Source organism: Condylura cristata, unplaced genomic scaffold (genome assembly GCF_000260355.1).
Source record: "Condylura cristata isolate star-nosed mole 26May11 unplaced genomic scaffold, ConCri1.0 scaffold00037, whole genome shotgun sequence".
Lineage (NCBI taxonomy): Eukaryota > Metazoa > Chordata > Mammalia > Eulipotyphla > Talpidae > Condylura > Condylura cristata.
Window position 1 is genome coordinate 6,032,938 of NW_004567138.1, and position 18,055 is coordinate 6,050,992.

Consider the following 18,055-nt stretch of genomic DNA (forward strand, 5'->3'; position numbering starts at 1 on the left):
CGGTGAGCATTTTTTTCTGCGCCTATTAGCCATCTGCATGTCTTATTGGAAAAGAATCTATTTGAGTCTTTTATTTATTTATTTATTTTTTGACTGGGTTATTTGTTTTCTTGTGGTTGAGTTGTGTGAGTTCTTTGTAGATCTTGGATATTAGCCCCTTGTTGGATGTATGATGTTCAATTATTTTCTCCCATTTGGTAGGGTCTTTGTGTTGTAGTGATGGTTCCTTTCACTGTCCAGAAGTCTTTTGGTTTGATGTAGTCCCATTTTTTTTATTTTTGCTTTTATTTTCCTTGCTATTGTGGTCCAATCCCCAAAACATCACTGAAAATAATGTTCTGGAGTGTTTTGCCTCTATGAATACATGTTTCCTTCTATGTATTTTATAGCTTAGATCTTACATCTAAGTATTTTATCTGATTTTTGTATGGTGTAAATCATAATCACAGTGAGATACCCTCTCAAACTTGTGAGAATGGCCCATATCAAAAAGACAAGAAACAACAGTGCTGGCAAGGGTGTGTAGAATCATCCTTCACTGTAGGTAGGAATGAGACTGATGTGGCCCCAATGGAAGACAATATGAGTTTTCTCAAAATGTTATAAATAGATCTATGACCCACCAGTTCCAGTCCTAATTTGAAGGAGTATATGTACTCCTGTGGTCACTGCAGCACTATCTGCAATGGCCAAGTTAAGGACACAACCTCAGTGCCCAACATGGATGATTACATAAACATGTGGTATATACGCACAATGGAATACTATGCAGCTCTAAAAAATAACAAAATCCTGCATTTGCAACACCATGGATAGAACTGGAGAACATTATGCTAAGAAAAATAAGTGAGTTGAGAGAAAAACAAACGCAAGATGATTTCACTTATGTGTGGACTATAAGGAAACAAAACAAAAGAATAGAACCAACTAAAGCAAAACAAACTCTTGAAATCTGACTATAAAACTGAGGTTAGCTGAGGGGAGTAACAGGGATTGGGGCAAAGATGAAAGGGGGCCCAAAAGGATTATGGCAGAATATTTGGGGGCTTGTGGTGGTGGGTATGATGTAGATATATCTAAAGAGGTATGAACCTATAGCTCATATAGTGTTGTAAACCAATGTTAATGCAATAAAAAAAATAAGAATTACCATATAATCTAGAAGTTCTGTGTCTAGATAAGTACTGAAAAGACTTGAAAGCAGGGTCTTAAATAGACAACTATACAACACTGTTCATAGCATTATTATTCACAAGAGCCAGAAGTTGGAAACAACCTAAGCTTTCATTGGTGGGTAACGAACACAATATGGGGTATACATATCATGGAATACTAGTCTTAAAACATAAGAAACTTCTGACCCAAACAAGAATATAGATGAATGTGGAAAACATCATTATGATAAATGAATGTCACGGACCAAAAGATAGGTATTGCTTCGACTTACATGAAGCATCCAGAATACTCAAATTCAAATTCATGGAGAGAGAAAGCAGGATGGTGATTGCCAAGGTCATAGAGAGGGCTGAGAGGGAAGTAAGTGTTAATGGACACCACATTGCCTTTTGAGAAAACACAAATATTCTGGAACTGGCTGGTGGTGATAGGTGCGAATGTATTTAACGCCAGGGAACTGTGCATTGAAAATGGACTAAAATGGCACATTTCAGGCCTCCCTAGTGGCTCAAGGGGTTAAGTCTCAGCACTATGAAGCTATCTGCAGCCACTGCAGCATAAGTTCAATCCCCCACCAAGGAGGTGATCCACATGGTGCAGCAGACCTCTCCTATCTCACCCTCTGGTCCCCTCAGCAGTATATTTTAGTTAATCTGCCTGTTCCATTTCCCACCATGTCTCTGGTGAATCCTCTCACCACCATCCCCCCACTGCTGACCTGTACCCCAATTTTTGTATGCATAAATACATTTTAAAAAAAATGAAATAATGGGGGTGGGAGCGCAGAAGTGCACTGGACTATGGTGATGGCACATGGGTTATTTGGTGATGGGAAGCCCACGGGGATTACAACTGAGATGGGCAAAGGCACAAAATGATGTAAAAATAAACTATTATAATAAATAAAAAATAAAATAAAAATAACTTGGCAAATTTTGTATGTGTACATATTCTATCATAAAAAAATTAAATAAGTCCACCAATCATCTCTTGCTAAAACTACGCAGAAGCTTCCTCCCTGTGCCTATCCTTCATCCCTCACAGCAGGATGGTGATTTAGAAGCCTGGGCCACATTCCACCCTCCCGGATTGAAAGGTTCTCAATGACCAGCCAGAACACAGGTCCTCTGGTCCTGCATCAGTCACCAGGCCTCATCTCCTCCACTCTCCCTCCACTTCTCTCCACCCCAGTCCCACTAGCCTTTGCTTCTTTTTGAACAGGCAGCAGAACATTGTTTCCTTCGATGATAACACTAATGAGAAACAAACAATCCAACTGACCCCAAAGAAAACTGTTACTCAAGGACTTGCATTCATTAGAAATCTTCTAGCTCAAAGTCACAGTTTCCAAGAACCTACTTGAAGACATTAAGCGTCCCCAGCCAGGGAGCTGACACACATGGGCAGACCTTTCCTGTCTCACCTTCTGCTCCCCTCAGCAGTGTACCTAAGTATACTCACCTGTTCTGTGTTCCACTCTGTCTCTGGTGAATCCTCTCATTCCTTCAACTCTGGCCTACACCCCAGTTTTTCTATGCATAAATAAATAAATTACCCCAGTTCTTTTGTACAAAATTTCATATATATATATATATATATATATATATATATATATATATCATGCAAATGGCTTGCAAAGGGAATAGGAGAAACCAGTGGTTGGCAAGTGGAGAAATCACCTGAGCAGTTGAGGTGTCTGAGGTCGTGGTAGTGGGGGCACAGGGAGATTTGGGGATACAGAGATACTTAGGAGAGAGAAACAAGAAGCAGGTGGACAGCTCATTCAATGAGCTACAAGACTCAGAAAGAGGAACAGGCTTGGTGAAGTGAACACCATTAAAACTCATTGAGTGGATGCTCTGAGATGTTCAGCAGAGGGATCTGAGCGAGAAATGTCATTTTAGCACTGCATAAATATAATCCTAGTGGAAATTTTGATAACTATGGAGAAGCAGTCTGTTGGAGGCTATACTTTTTGAATAAAATCCTTGAATGTACATATTCAATGCTGCCAATTCATTTTAGACTCATGCTTTCATGGTCAGCCAAGCTGGTCATATTTTTAAAGCTGTATAGAATGCAGGAAATGAAACTTCTATTTAAAACAAAAGGAGAATAATGCTACTTTTTTTTTCACTGCAAGTGGGTCAGTTTTAAAGGATAATATCCACTCGTCAAGCCCTCTACTCTGTAGTTCCTCTACGTAAGTATCCAAATTCACATCTAGGCTTTATAAGAGTATCATTATCCTTTATCTTTAAAAGAGATCTCATAGCGTAGTCCGCTTTATCATTTCACGTCAGTGGAAATAAAATCCCACAACACTGCTTACTTCCCTGAGGTCATACAGTGACAGAGTCAGAACTGAAATCCAGAGCTGTTCGTCATTATGGGTGCATTGTTGGATTTCCATTTGGGTCTATTCTAGGAAAGCCACCTTCAAAATTGCTTATCATGACGGCACCGCAAATCTCAAGGTCAAAGCTACCTACCTGGGTACCCTGCAGCCACCCACTGCCCACCTGTTTCAACTAAGCAAGCTATTGCCAGGCAGAGTTTGACTCTTCACATATTCGCAAGTTTAACGTAACCATTGAAGATGGAACTACATGAAAATGAAGATATGGAAACCCAAGGCATGTTTAGATTTCACATAACGGAAGACAGATAGCATTTCTGTCTTCTCTATTCAAAGTCTAGATATTGGGCCTCCTTGGTATGCAAGGGATTAAGTCTCAGCAGTATGAAGCTATCGCCAACCACTGCAGCACCCATTCAATCCCCGCCCAGTGAGCTGACCCACATGGCACAGCAGACCTCTCCTGTGTCAGCTGCTGCTCCTCTCAGCAGTGTGTTTCAGTCAGTCCACCTGTTCTGCTCCCCACTCTGTCTCTGGTGAATCCTCTTCCCCTGCCCTGCACCTCTGGCCTGTACCTCAGTTCTTCCACATAAAAATAAATAAAATCTTAAAAAAAAAAAAAAAAGTCTAGACACTGCTATCACACAGACTTTTCCTGAATGAATTTCTTCCTCCATGGAAAAGCATCAATAATAGCTGGGGCCACAGGGAATCAAAATTTAGCAAGCAGTTCCAGCAATGGAAATTTTACATTAGAGGAGAATAAGGTATCTTGTCTTTTGAAATGGTAAGCCAGTCAGAGACGAGCACTTTTCTTACCATGCCAGAAACAAAAGTTTCCTCCATTTTTTGCAGGCTCTGGCCTGCGATAGATCCCTCCTTAGAGCTGGAATTGGCCATTTGATCCAATTCATACCCTTAAGACCTAAGCAGATGTACTCCCAGGCAGAACGAAAGTCAACCTAGCCTTCTTTCCCTTTCTTTTTAATGGACAGAAGGCTTGAGCTACAGCCACCATCTTACTTTGGTGAAGGAGAAGGTCAAAGGGACTCATACAACACAGCCCCCACTGTTGTCTAACTGCTGAACCCCAAACCCACCAACTGTAGATTGTTGATTGTGAAAGAAAAGTTATTCTTTTGACTTCAGCCACTGTAGATCTATTTTGTTCCCTACATCTTAATACAATTATAGCCAAGATACCAATGAAAGGACTTAAATGGAAAGGTGTGGGATGTGAGGTAGGGCCTATCAGAATATATGTGGGAGGGACCCAATTTTATATATATTTTTTCCTTAGTCCAGTTTTATCTCTTTTACAGAGTCACAATCGAGTATGGGGGGGGGGAACCCTAGAAAGTTGCTATCAGGAGAGACAATTTCCACACACATGGAAACTTTTCCAGTTTGGTAAACATTGAATATCAACAAAAGGTTTCAGAAAATATCCCAGGAGTATGAAATTATACAAACCATTTAGGGACACGCTTAGAGAATTTGAGAAGCTCTCTAGGGCTTCACGTGTCCTAGCACTGAGGAGATTAGGAAAAATCTCTTGGCCCAGTCAGGCTTTGGGCTCCACTGTTGTCCTTACACAACCCTGGGCCAGCCCCCTCCTCGTCTGCACTACGTGAGGCTCAGCTGACGAAGCACTCGTGAGCTCGTACTCCCAGTGCCTTGGCCACATCCCGGTAGACCATCTGCTGGCTTTCCCTGCATCCATCATGCTGCAAAGATCACGGTTCAATCTGTTCCACCACACAGAGGCCAAAGCTCCCTGATAGACAATGTTAGTTAATTCAAAAGTCAAGCTCCTGCCAGCAATGGGTGGTGATTTCTTAGCTTCTTTGTGATCTGTGTTCTATCTACCTCCCTTCTTCAAAACAAGAGCGATAATAGGTCTTTGAAATCCAGAGGCATTTTCTTGGTACCCCAACTTTGCCAGAAACACCAGGGGAGATGTCTGGATGATATTTTGGCATCCTTATTGCATTACTACCAGCCAAGACTACAAAATGGGTAAAGCTGACCCTTTTTGATTTTGCTAAGTTAACTTCTAGCACCTTAAGAACTTCCTCCTCTCTTCTCCAGGCTGCCACAGATTGCCGCCAGTGGCAGAGAAGTGGAGACCTGAAGAGCCAGGCATCTTGCTGAAGGGTGGCCTGGAGAGGACAGGAGACCTTGAGAGTCAGGAACCTCACTAACATGTATGAGGGGTCCATTTGTAGGGTTGTTTGGCCACTACAGCTGTTGTCTTGAGTGTTGCTTGTTTGATGCTGTGCTGTGCATTTTGGCAGCTCAAGGAGCATTTCCTGTTGCATCATTTGCTGTGTTTGTAAATCGGACTCTGGCCTATAGTCTGGCAGCCCCGTGTCCACAGAGGCAGGAAGATGCCATCTTAGACACATGGCCTGTTGTTGCACATCCTCAGTGGTGGGAAGACGCCATTATAATGGCCTTTGTGCAGGACTGGACAGTATCGGAAATGACTTTGGGTAAAGTAATGGCCATTATTGTCCTCAGTAACTCTTGTTTTTCCTGGCTTGTTAAATAAATCCCCCTACTGTTATTTTCTGAGCCCGACCAGTCTTGCAATTGTGTGCACAGGTGAAGAACACAGACAGTAACAGGTAAATTACTGGGTCAGTTTTGTGTCCTTTGGAGCCCTGTATCAAGATGACTTCCTGTCTGCCCACAACTACCCCTTGGAAAGTTTATACACAAGACTTTAGCCAAGCAAATCATCTGCCATGTGGGGGACATGGTTGAACACGAATGAGCTGGCCTCACCTGGACGTTTTATACAGTTTAGTTTGAAGCAAACAGTGGTTCTTGAATACCCACCCAAATCCAAGGGAGTGAACTTAGCAGCACTGTCTCAGGCACGGGGACAGGTTGCTGAAAGATATTTTGTGGCAATACCAATGGGGACCCAGTCTTGTGTCTGTATTTGCACTCATGAGACATTCTGATGACTACAGCAAGCAAAAATAGCAAAATCGAAATAAATACAATCTGCACGTGTCTTATTTGTCTTCTCCTACTATCAGCTATTTCTTAAATTGTGTTATCTTTTTTATTAATCATTTGAATTAGTCAGTAGTGGTAGCATTCACCATGGTGGAAATTCCAGATGCTCATGCAATCAGTCCCACCTGAAGCCTACACTGTAACCCCTCACAGGCTAAACTTCTGTCAGAACAAGCCAGAGAAGCCCCTTTGAGCCAATTCCAGGGTTTTCAGGGTCAGCTGGCTGGTTTCTCAGGCCATGAATGGTCTTCACTATGAGCTAATCTATATTTTTGTTTCATGAATTAATTTCTTTGTTTATTCTGTTTCATACAAGGAAAACATCACCTGATTGTTCTCTCATTAAATGCATCATTAGACTCCCCCACTAATTCCACAAATTATTTTTTTCACTGGTATGTGAAAGCTGGCACAGTAAGCACGTGCTGAGTATTCGTCCTGTCACAGACGCTTAGGAAGAAAAATCTGACAATTACAATAGCAATGTTTTCAGTACTTAAGGCTGATGTCATCACTAATTTCAAAAATCTTTATAATCATAATCGTATACCTTCTGCCAGGTTTTGGCTTCTGTTAAGAGAGCCTCTAAAATCATAGGACATATGTTTGAAGTAATTTAAGAAAACAAACTTTACACCTGTGCAAAAATAGCCCACTGGGAATTATTGGTGTCAATTCCCAACCCTGCCAGACTGGCTGGTATGAATTTCACCTGTCACTTGTTAGTACCCCAAGGCTTGATTCAGGGTAGCTTGGGATGTAAACAGGACACTTGTGGAAATATAATTAAAAGGGGGATCCCTTGTCCCATGAGTATTTTTTTGTTTCTTCCTTGCTCTCCGTTGAAGGGGCCCCTTGCCTAGAAATGCAACTGTATAGAGGAAGCCTGACAAGCTGTGGGCAGTGGCATTCTTGTCTGGAAAGCAAAGCAAGCTCACAAAGCTCATTCTTACTGGGATAAAAACCAACCAGCATGGGCCCTCCCTGGTGGCACAGTGAGTTGGAGGGGTGCCCTGCAAAGCTAAGCCAAGGCGTGGCAGCTTCAGCTCGAGTTCAATCCCCGCCCCAGAGGTGATCCACATGGTGTGGCAGACCTCTCCTGACCTGCCCGCTGCTCCCATCAGCAGTGTACTTTGTCAGTCTGCCTGTTCTGCTCCCCGCTCTGTCTCTGGTGAATATTCTCACCACCCCTGCACCTCTGGCCTGTACCTCAGTTCTGTATGCAGAAATAAATTTTAAAAAAAGAATACATTTTTAAAAAACAAAACAACCAACCAGCATATAAGCATATAACCAGCATATAAGCATATAAGTGCATATATGCACAGCCAGATGTATGGAGTCATGGGTGCAAGATTTCATTGTAGAGGCTGCTTCTGTCATGTGATGGCAGGTGCTTAAACACATCAGTCCTGGCGTCTAGTCCTGCTGTGAGTCTTCTTTCCTGTGTTTGCTGGGTGGAGGCTTCACAGGAGGTGTCTGTTCTTCCAGATATGAAATGAGCACAATGACAGGCCCACACATTAGGGCCCTGAACCTCTACACCACAGTCTGAGCATAAGCCTGCAAGACCCGCATGAATCTTGCAAGGGGGGGGGGGGTTGTTTCTTTCTATCTTTATTGCAGACAGTCTCTTTCCCTCTTCCCACTGCTGACACCATCTCTCCAGTTCTACTAACTTCCATCTGGCTGCCAATTCCTTCCTACAAAGCCAGATGGAATTACAACCCAACCCTGCACAGTTCGAATGTGGGTTACCTACTTGTCCTATACATCCCATCCGTACTTTGATAAATGAGAATCTTTGAACATCATAAAATGGTGATTTTTTAGTGCTACAGGTACAAAGTTCATAAAGAAATGTAGGAGGGAGAATCTTACAGTTTCCTTTTTAAAGTCTGTGCTTCCAGTCAGTCTACTGGGGTTACAGAGTGAATTTATACAAGTAATTTTGCATCTATTACCTGCTCATCTGAAAAAAAAAAATTAGGGGAAATGATTGTGCTAGAATGTAATGAATTAGCTCAGGCTTAACAAGTCCCTGCAATGACTGTTTTATTAGGTAAACGATATCCTCGAATGCTTTGAGGATTAGAAAAACCCAGTGCTGAAGGGATGAAAATGGATCTGTCAAACAATGCCAATCCCCTAAGCAGTTTTCCTTATTTTTACTTCTGAGGGAAATTGGACTCAGTATTGATTTCATGACAAATTTCTAAAAGCTAGCATCAAGTCATTTCTCCTCAAAAAACCTTCAAAAGTAACACATTATTATGCAAAGGTAGTGTTGCCTGGTAGTAAAAACTATGGTCCTTGCTTTAAACTGACATGAGTTCAAATCCTAGCCTGGTACTCACTAGTGTGTAAACTTGGACAAATTACTGTCTTGATATCCACATCAGCAGAAGAGAGAGGAAAAGGTTCATGGGAGGCTTAAATGGCATTAGGTATTAAAAGAGGCACAGCATAAATAATGAAGTAGAGTTCCGAGCTAGTGATCTGGCGTGGTTGCTTACAAGTTACATGGTTTTCAACCAATTATGTAAAATTTCAGTGCTTACATGGGTCTCTGATGTTTCACTGACTGAGTTGCTATAGGAGTAAGGAAGACTTGAGGACAGAGGTGAAAAAACTTCTTTTTCTTTTTTTAAGATTTATTTATTTATGCATACAGAACTGGGGTACAGGCCAGAGATGTGGAGGGTGAGAGGACTCACCCCTACCCCAATCTACAGCACAGTTCTTGGATGCATACATAAATTTTGAAAAACCTGAACGTTTAAAAAAAAAAAACTGAAGGAGGGCCCTACCTGGTCGCTGATGGGTAAGGACACAGCAATGCAAGATAATCGCGGCTGCTTCAGTGCAAGTTCAAGTCCAAATGCGTATGTGACCCACATGGCACAGCAGACCTCTCCTGATCCGCCTGCTGCTTCTCTCAGCAGTGTACTTCTTTGATCTACCTGTTCTGCTCCCAATTCTGTCTGTGGTGAGTCCTCTCACTGCCCCTACACCTCTGGCTTGCACCCCATTTCTGTATGCATAAATAAAAATCTTAAATAAAAATATATATGAAAACCCGTGGGGGTTACAATTGAGATGAAAAAAAAATGTGCAAAATGATGTAAAAATAAACTTTTTTAATAAAAGTAGGTGTAGAAAAAAAAAAAAAGAGTTGTATATGCCGAAGAATCATAAGTCAAAAAAATATATATATATATGAAAAACAACTGAAGGAGATAGGAAAAGTTGCAGAAGACAAATTATACTCACTGGTGGGCTTGGTGCACACCCTAAAGACTCTAAAGCAAGAGTAAATCATCTGAAATTAACTGGGTTATGAGAGCTACAGGAAAAAGGGTGACTGCGAACATGCAATGCAGAAAGATATCAACAGACATGAAACAACGAGATAAATCCATGAATTTGTAAAGATCAGAATTAATGGAGTCTTGATGGTGTACTTAGAAAATATAAATTACCATTTAATAACACAGCAATCGATAAGAAAAATAAATGAAGTATAAAAAGATGAAGAATAAGACTATCCAACTTTAGGAGAATAGAAGAACTAAATAAAGAGATAAAGCCATAGTGGAAAATACTGTGTGTCAATGCAGTATCTACACTTGGGAGCATGGGGGAACCATAGGGAAGAAAACTGCATGCTAAGGATGGCAGAATAACAAAAGGGAAGGAACCGGGGTCATTGACCCAGTTGGTGACATCATACAACTGTTGTATGATGGATGATACAACTGGAGGCCAGACACTGCCTCCATGCTCCTGAGCACAGGAGAAGAGTAAACTGTATCTGATTAGGTCCCCAGAGGCACATAGGGTGATTGCAGTCTTTAACCAATGTCCATATCACATATTATAAAATCTAGGACACTGTAGCTTATAAGATGCACAACTTACTAAGAAAAAAATGTTTCTGGGGCCTCCCTTGTGGCACAAGGATCAAGTTTCAGTGCTACCAAGTTATTTCCAGCCACTGCAGCAGGAGTTCGATCCCCAGCCAGGGAACTGACCCAGATGGTGAAAAGACCTTCCCTGGCTCGCCTGCTGCTCCCCTCAGCAGTGGATTTCAGCAGATCCACCTGTTCTGCTCCCTACTCTGTCTCTGGTGAAATCTCTCACCCCCGCACCTCTGGCCTGTACCACAGTTCTTGTAAATATAAATAAATCCTTTTTAAAAAGTTGCCGAATATACTATAACACAATGTCACGACAGCCCCATTAGATATGGGAACTGGCCAAGCCTGACTTCCATGCTTAGAAGTTGCTTTCATATATTCTGAAGAATTTTTGCAGCTTTTCCTAGACCAACTTCATTGCAGAGGACTGAGAACCAATCTTTATACCCATATTGCAGTGACTAGGTCAAATATCCTAAAGAAAATCTTTTTTGTAGGTCCCACAAAGCACTTGATTATAATTTCTCAAGGCTCTTGTGTATAGTTGCTTTGCACAAGTGTGCCAGAGCAAGGGGGCAAGCAATTTCTGGAACTAAACCTGAACTCTAATATGTTGGCACAAGACTCACACCAAAAAGAGATAAAACATTTGCAACTTGTACTTCTTTTTTTTTTTTTTTTGCACAAAGCTTTAGTATGTAGCAACTGTGAGTTTCTACCCAGAACTGGAAAGCTGGTGGAGAGAAGGAAAACATGGCTCCTAACATCAGAGCTCTTAAAGTTTTGGGAGGAAGAAAGATTGCCGGCAGTGAATTGTGGTGATGGATGTGAATAATGTCAGGGCCTCCCTGGTCGCCTAGGGGCTAAGTCCCAGCACTATCACTGCCATGGCCAGAGTTCCATCCCTGCCAGGGAGCTGACCCACATGGTGCAGCAGACCTCTCCTGCCTCACCTGCTGCTCCCCTCAGCAGTGTATTTCAGTTGATCTGCCTGTTCTGCTCACCACCACCAACAACCGCCCCCTCACACACACCTCTTGCCTACACCCCAGTTCTTCTATGCAAAAAATAAATAAAATTTTAAAGAACAAAAGAATGGCAGGGCCCAAGAAAAGAGTGCCCACCGGCAGGGGCTGGGTGGTAATGGCGAAGGGGAATGGGAAGGAGAAGTGGAAACCTGAATGCTGAGGGGAAGTTAGTTGGGTGAAAGGTGTGTGGGGTGAGGAGAGAGAGGGAAGAGCATGGCAAGGAGAGATGGGATAGCTGGAGGAACGAAAGGAATGTGCTACAGTGGAGGCAAGAGTGCATTTATGGAAAGAATGTGGAAATAGTGTTTAAAATGGCTCAAAGCAGTCTGCTAATAGAAAGAGGTCAAATGAAAAGTAGTTATGTAGATAAGGATGGAAGGTTTTATCCTGAAACCAATGGCCATCTACCGCAAGATGTCCATGAAGGGACTTGCTTCAGAAGACACTGAGTGGCATGAACAGACTTGCTTCAGAAGACGCTGTCACTACAGACAGTGTAGTTAGAAGTACACGGTAGTTCAGAAGATGCTAGTTAGAAATCTGTCTCACGGTCCTTGCATGACGCAATGGACAAGAGTGGCAGCAGAAAGAGTGGAGGGAAGAAAGTGGATTCGAGAAATATTGAGAAAGTACAACTGACAGCATGATGCCTCAAAAAGTCATTTTGAGGTAAAAAAAAGTTGTGCACAAGTTAAAAGTGGAAAGAGAATAACTGTGTAGGAGAAGATAAAAAGGAGTGGGTGGATGGCTTCATTATCTATGAATGAGGGACAAAGAGCAGGCATGATTCAAGGACAAGACACTTCCATTTTGCACAAGTTGAGGTTGAGGGATCCATGAGCTCTCTGGGTCGAGACATTACTTTCCATTTCACCTCAGCTTCCATTGTTCTCTATTTATTTCTTATTCCTTTTCTCTCTACTCCTGAGTCCAAGGTCTCCCAGCCTCAGTCCCTCAATTCCCAAGAGGAAGCAAATAAAAATGAAAACTGAGAATCAGAAAGGATTCATGATGTAATACTCTCGAGACAAAACACTTAACAAGCTAATCTTAAGAGTCTGAAACATCAGCTTCAGTTGGGTAATGCCCATGGGTCTGGAATGTCCCCCCAATAATGAGCAGGTCTTATGTCTTAAATGGTCTCTTTCTCAGAAAGTAATAACCAAAAGATGAATTCTAACTTCTTGCCATAGATCCACCAGGGGTTCCATTTACCCTGGTAAATGTGTCACAAAAGAAGACCCACAAGATTTACATGACGTTCACTCATGGAGTCCTTTTCTCTAAAATGGATTCCCCAGGAGAGGAAGACAGAAGATTCCTACTCAGGGGATATTTAGGAGAAATGCTCCTGGAGCAGAGGATTGGGCTCCAAGATGGGAAATATCCTCCAGGCAGCCCCATTTTTTTTTTTTTTTAGATTTTTTTTTTTTTTTATTCGTACAGAACTGCATTACAAACCAGAAATGCAGAGGGTGAGAGGATTCAAGAGAGACAGATTGGGGAACAGAACAGGCAGATCGACGAAGTACACTGCTGAGGGGAGCAGCGGGCGGGTCAGGAGAGGTCTGCCGCGCCATGTGGATCACCTCCCGGGCAGGCGGGATCGAACTCACACTCACGTGGAAGTGACTTAAGCTGCTTTGTGCTGTGGTTTAACCCGCTGCGCCACGGGGGGGGGGGGGGGGGGGCACAGCCCCATTTTTTAAGGGCAATTTTTTTTTAACAAGGGGGCAGCTGTGGGCATTATTGGGCAAATAGGGAACATTTGTGGGCAATTACTGGTCATAAACCAATGTTCACTAGAGGGATCACCAGCCGATGATTCAGAGGGTATGGGCAACTGAGGTAAGGCAGATAGGAAACTGATGGCTGCTGCTTGGAACTAAATCTCACCTGGATACCTACCCTGTGCCAAGGAAGACACAAAACACACACACACGTAGGTGCACACATGTGCTCACGCGCACACACACACAAGATGGCGTCTTCAGAGAAAGCCTTTGACTCCTTTCCCCAGAAATGAGAAAGTGGACCAGCCTGTATAAGACAGGAGGAAACAATAAACCCTGTGTTTAAATAATGGATGCTTTAAAATGTTAGACAAGTCATCAAATTAGATAAGATCATCATCTCAAAAAGAGAATTTTAAGCACACTTTTAAAACCCTGTGAATGAAAGAATTGCAAAAAGAAGGACACCTTTTACAAGGAGAGGCAATAAAGATTATGGCCAGTTCAATTATTGGAGCCTGTGTGTGTTCCGTCCTTAATAAAGATATGTGGAACTGAACAGAATTGAATTGAAAATCCCCCTCCCCGGAAAATACCATGTGAGGAATGTTTAACTCCTTAAATTTCTATGCAGATGTTCTAAGCCCCAAGGCCTCAGAATGCAAACTTATTGGGGATAAATTCTTAACAGAAATAATCTCATAAAAATGAGGTCAATAGGGCCCTCCCTGGTGGCGCAGCGGGTTAAAGCCCTGCACTGAGAAGCTAAAGCCACTTCCGCATCAGTTCGATTCCCGCCTGCCCCGGAGGAGACCACATGGCGTGGCAGACCTCTCCTGACCCGCCCGCTGCTCCCCTCAGCAGTGTACTTCGTTGATCTGCCTGTTATGCTCCCCACTCTGTCTCTGATGAAGTCTCTCACTGCCCCTGAGTCTCTGGCCTGTACCCCAGTTCTGTATGTACAAATAAATAAATCTTTAAAAAAAAAAAATGAGGTCAATAAGGTGGGTCCTAATCCAATATGAAGGATTCATTAAAAAGAGGGGGAATTTTCAGTGAGAATGGCACATCTTCAAACAACTAGCAACAACAAATGTTGGTGAGGATGTGGAGAAAAGGGAACTCTCCTGCACTGCTGGTGGGAATGCAAACTAGTACAACCACTATGGAAAACTGGAGGTTCTTCAAACTGCTAAACATGGAGCTTCCTTATGACCCAGCAATCCCACTCCTAGGTATCTACCCAAAAGACACAAAAACACTGATTGAAAAAGATACCTGTACCCCCATGTTTATTGCTGCTTTATTTATAATTGGAAAAACATGGAAGCAGCCCAAATGCCCAAAAGTAGATGACTGGATTAGAAAGATGTAGTACATATATACAATGGAATATTACTCAGCAACCAAAAAAGAGAAACACATGTCTTTTGCAGCAACTTGGATGGAGCTGGAAAAGATCATGCTTAGTGAGATAAGCCAGAAAGAGAAAGAAAAATACCGGATGGTTTTGCTCATATCAGGAGTATACTGGACCAGGCGAGAAAATAACAAAAATAATGAACAACCATATACCAGAGACATTTTGCGGGGGTGGAGGGGGGAATGGGATCAAAACGGGGGGCGGGGGGAGAAGTGCACGGGATTATGGTGATGGCACACGGGTGACTTGGTGATGGAAAACCCGCGGTGATTACAATCGAGATGGAAAAAAAAATGTACAAAATGATGTAAAAATAAACTTTTGTAATAAAAAAAAAGGGGGGGGAATCTGGCCACAGAGATGCAAGTAGCAGGAAGACCTTCTGAGGAGGCCGGAAGAGAAACTACAACCCAACGGGGCTGGAACAGATCCTGTCACTGGACATCTCAGAAGGGAACAGCCTGCCCACACCTTAACCTTGATGTGTGCATACATCCCTAATGCTGAAGTCACCCCATTAGTGAAGTCACCCCATCTGTTATGGAAAACCTAGGCATATTCTAAGGTACAGGTCTGGGGGAAACAGCAGAAGGGGTTGCCATGGACCGCCTGGGGGATACAGGCACACTAAGAGGTGTTCTCTCACTGATTTCAAAGTGAAATAAATGAAGTCAGCAATAGTAACAATAAAAGGTACAATGAACAACAAACACCTGATAACACCAGAACCTCACATAAGGGAGAAGCAGGCAGAAACAGAATTATACTTTCAAACGTTGGTCTCCCATGTGACAAGTTTCATGATGAAAGTGTGGAGTTCATTGATATAATAAATTAGATAGAATTAAGAGGTATGTGGAATCATAGATGGCATGAATACACTTTTTCTAGTGTAATGTGCTATGAAAAATATCCATCAAACAAAGCACAAAAGATTTCTTTATATCATAAAAAAAGGACAGTGATTCTCCATGCTACATTCCCAATGTAAGGAGTACAATTTGAAATCAAGAGTAGCAGACATGATTAAAATTTTAAACCAATCATTTAAATCAGAGAAGAACTTCAAAAAAATTCCATTATGTTTTAAACAATATATTCATACTTGCATTATGCACCAATATACACAACAATATTAAAGTTGTACGTGTGACTGGCATCTGGTTATAGAAACAAGTGCAAGTACATGCATCAAGTCATGGTTGTCTTTGGGTTCTGGGAGACTTAGCCATCATTTTTCTTATCTCATAAATTTCTAAATGATCTTCTTTTGGAAAAGGAAGAAAAGCATCAAGAGAAAGTAGGAAAAGTAGAACCAATAAATTAGGCATAAATAAATAAGAATCAATAACATGAGGTCCTCTGACAACTTTTTGAAGTGTTAATCACCAAAATAAGAAGAAAACTCAAATTTGTAACATTCAGTTCAAGAGCTATTATGTTTCAAACCAATATTTCTAATTTCACTCAAAAGGAGGAAAGTTTTTTTAAAAAAAAACATTTATTTATTTGTGCATACAGAACTGGGATACAGACCAGAGGTGCGGGGGTGGTGAGAGGCTTCACATGAGACAGAGTGAGGAGTAGAACAGGCAGATTGAGGAAGTACACTGCTGAGGGGAGCAGCCAGTGAGACAGGAAAGGTCTGCTGTACCAATGGGGTCACCTCCAGGGCAGGCGGGAATCGAACTCATGCAGAAGTGGCTTTAGTTTCTTAGTGCTGTGCTTTAACCTACTGTGCCACCAGGGAGGGTCCTGGTGGAATGTTATTTTAAGTTCTATACCAAAATATTTGATAATCAAAATGAAATGGATGTTTTCAAGTATATACCTATAGAGCTTACAAACCTAGAACAGAAATACAAGATCACATTGCTATGGCCTCCTATAGACTATCTCATAAGTTTCCTGAGAACTTCTTTTAAAAGAACTCTTGGGGGCCTCCCTGGTGGTGCAAGGGGTTGGGTCTCAACACTATGAAACTATCTGCAGCCACAGAAGTATGAGTTCCATCCCCGGCCCTGGGGGTGACTCACATGGTGCAGCAGACTTCTCCTGTCTTGCCTGCTGCTCCCCTCAGCAGTGTATTTCAGCAGATCTGCCTGTTCTGCTCCCCACTCTGTCTCTGATGAGTCCTCTCACCACCTCCCACACCTCTGGCCAGTACCCTAGTTCTTGTAAGCATAAATAAATCTTTAAATAAATAAAAGAACTCATGGGCACCAATTATCTGTTATTCCACCTTGAAGTGAAAAATGAACAACAGGAGATGATTTATAACAGACTATTACAGCAAAGGGGGACAAAATCAACAGAACTTAATAGAAAAACACTGTTGTAATATAATAAAAAAGAAAGGAGAAAAGGCACCTGGGCCTACTGAATATGCAAATTTTCCAAATAAATAGCTCTATCAGATGTTAATTGTTTCCAAAAAACTGGGGGGAAAAAAACAATATGCTTCTGAACTGATTTAGTAAGTGAAATATGGATTTGTTTCCCAAGCACAAGGCAAATATCACAAGAGAAGATGATAGTTACTCACATAAATGCAAAAGATGAAAGGAAAAGGTGGGAAGAGACAAGAAGGGAAAGAAAGAGGGAGGCAGGGTGAAAGAAAGGAAGCAAAGGCAACAAAGTCAAAATTAAATCATGTCAGCATCTAAAAAAATCCACTATGTCACTAAAAATCACTATCCAAAAAAATAACAGAAACAACATTAGGACAATACACTATATTAACAGGAAGGAGTAAAGATCATAAAATCATAAAAACAGGTACCAAAAAAAAGTATTTGGTTGATATTTAAAGCTCTAAGAATTTTTCCTTCTAATTTGAAAAAAAAAATGTATATTTTTAAAACTGATAGTAACTATGCCCAGCTTAAAAATAAGAGTATGTCAAATTTCTCTTTGGCTTGACCCTACTTAATAGTGTCCTAGTAAAAGGATCCCTTGTTATTTTTAACGAAATAAAAAATGCAAATGTCTATAGATAGGATTTTTTTTTACAAAATATTACAAGTGAGCTTCACAAAGAAGCTGGTTATAAGATTCAAATATTGCAAATGAATTTCCATAAATGAGTGACATACTATAAATAAACAACCAATGAAAAGGACTAGATGTTTGTTCTAGAAGCCAGCAAACAATGATAACCAAAAGGGATACAAATTAGGAAAAAAGTCGCTAGGTAGTGAGTATCCTTGGAAAAACTACATATCAACAGCAAGGTGAGGTGACGTACTGTTTTATGTTATCCAATAAAATGCAAACTATTTTAAAAACTAGAAGCTGTAAAGAGTTGACAGTCATTTGTGCCAACGATAAGAACAAAAAGAGAAAGTACAGCAAAACAATACACACAAAATGCACCAACTTACCAC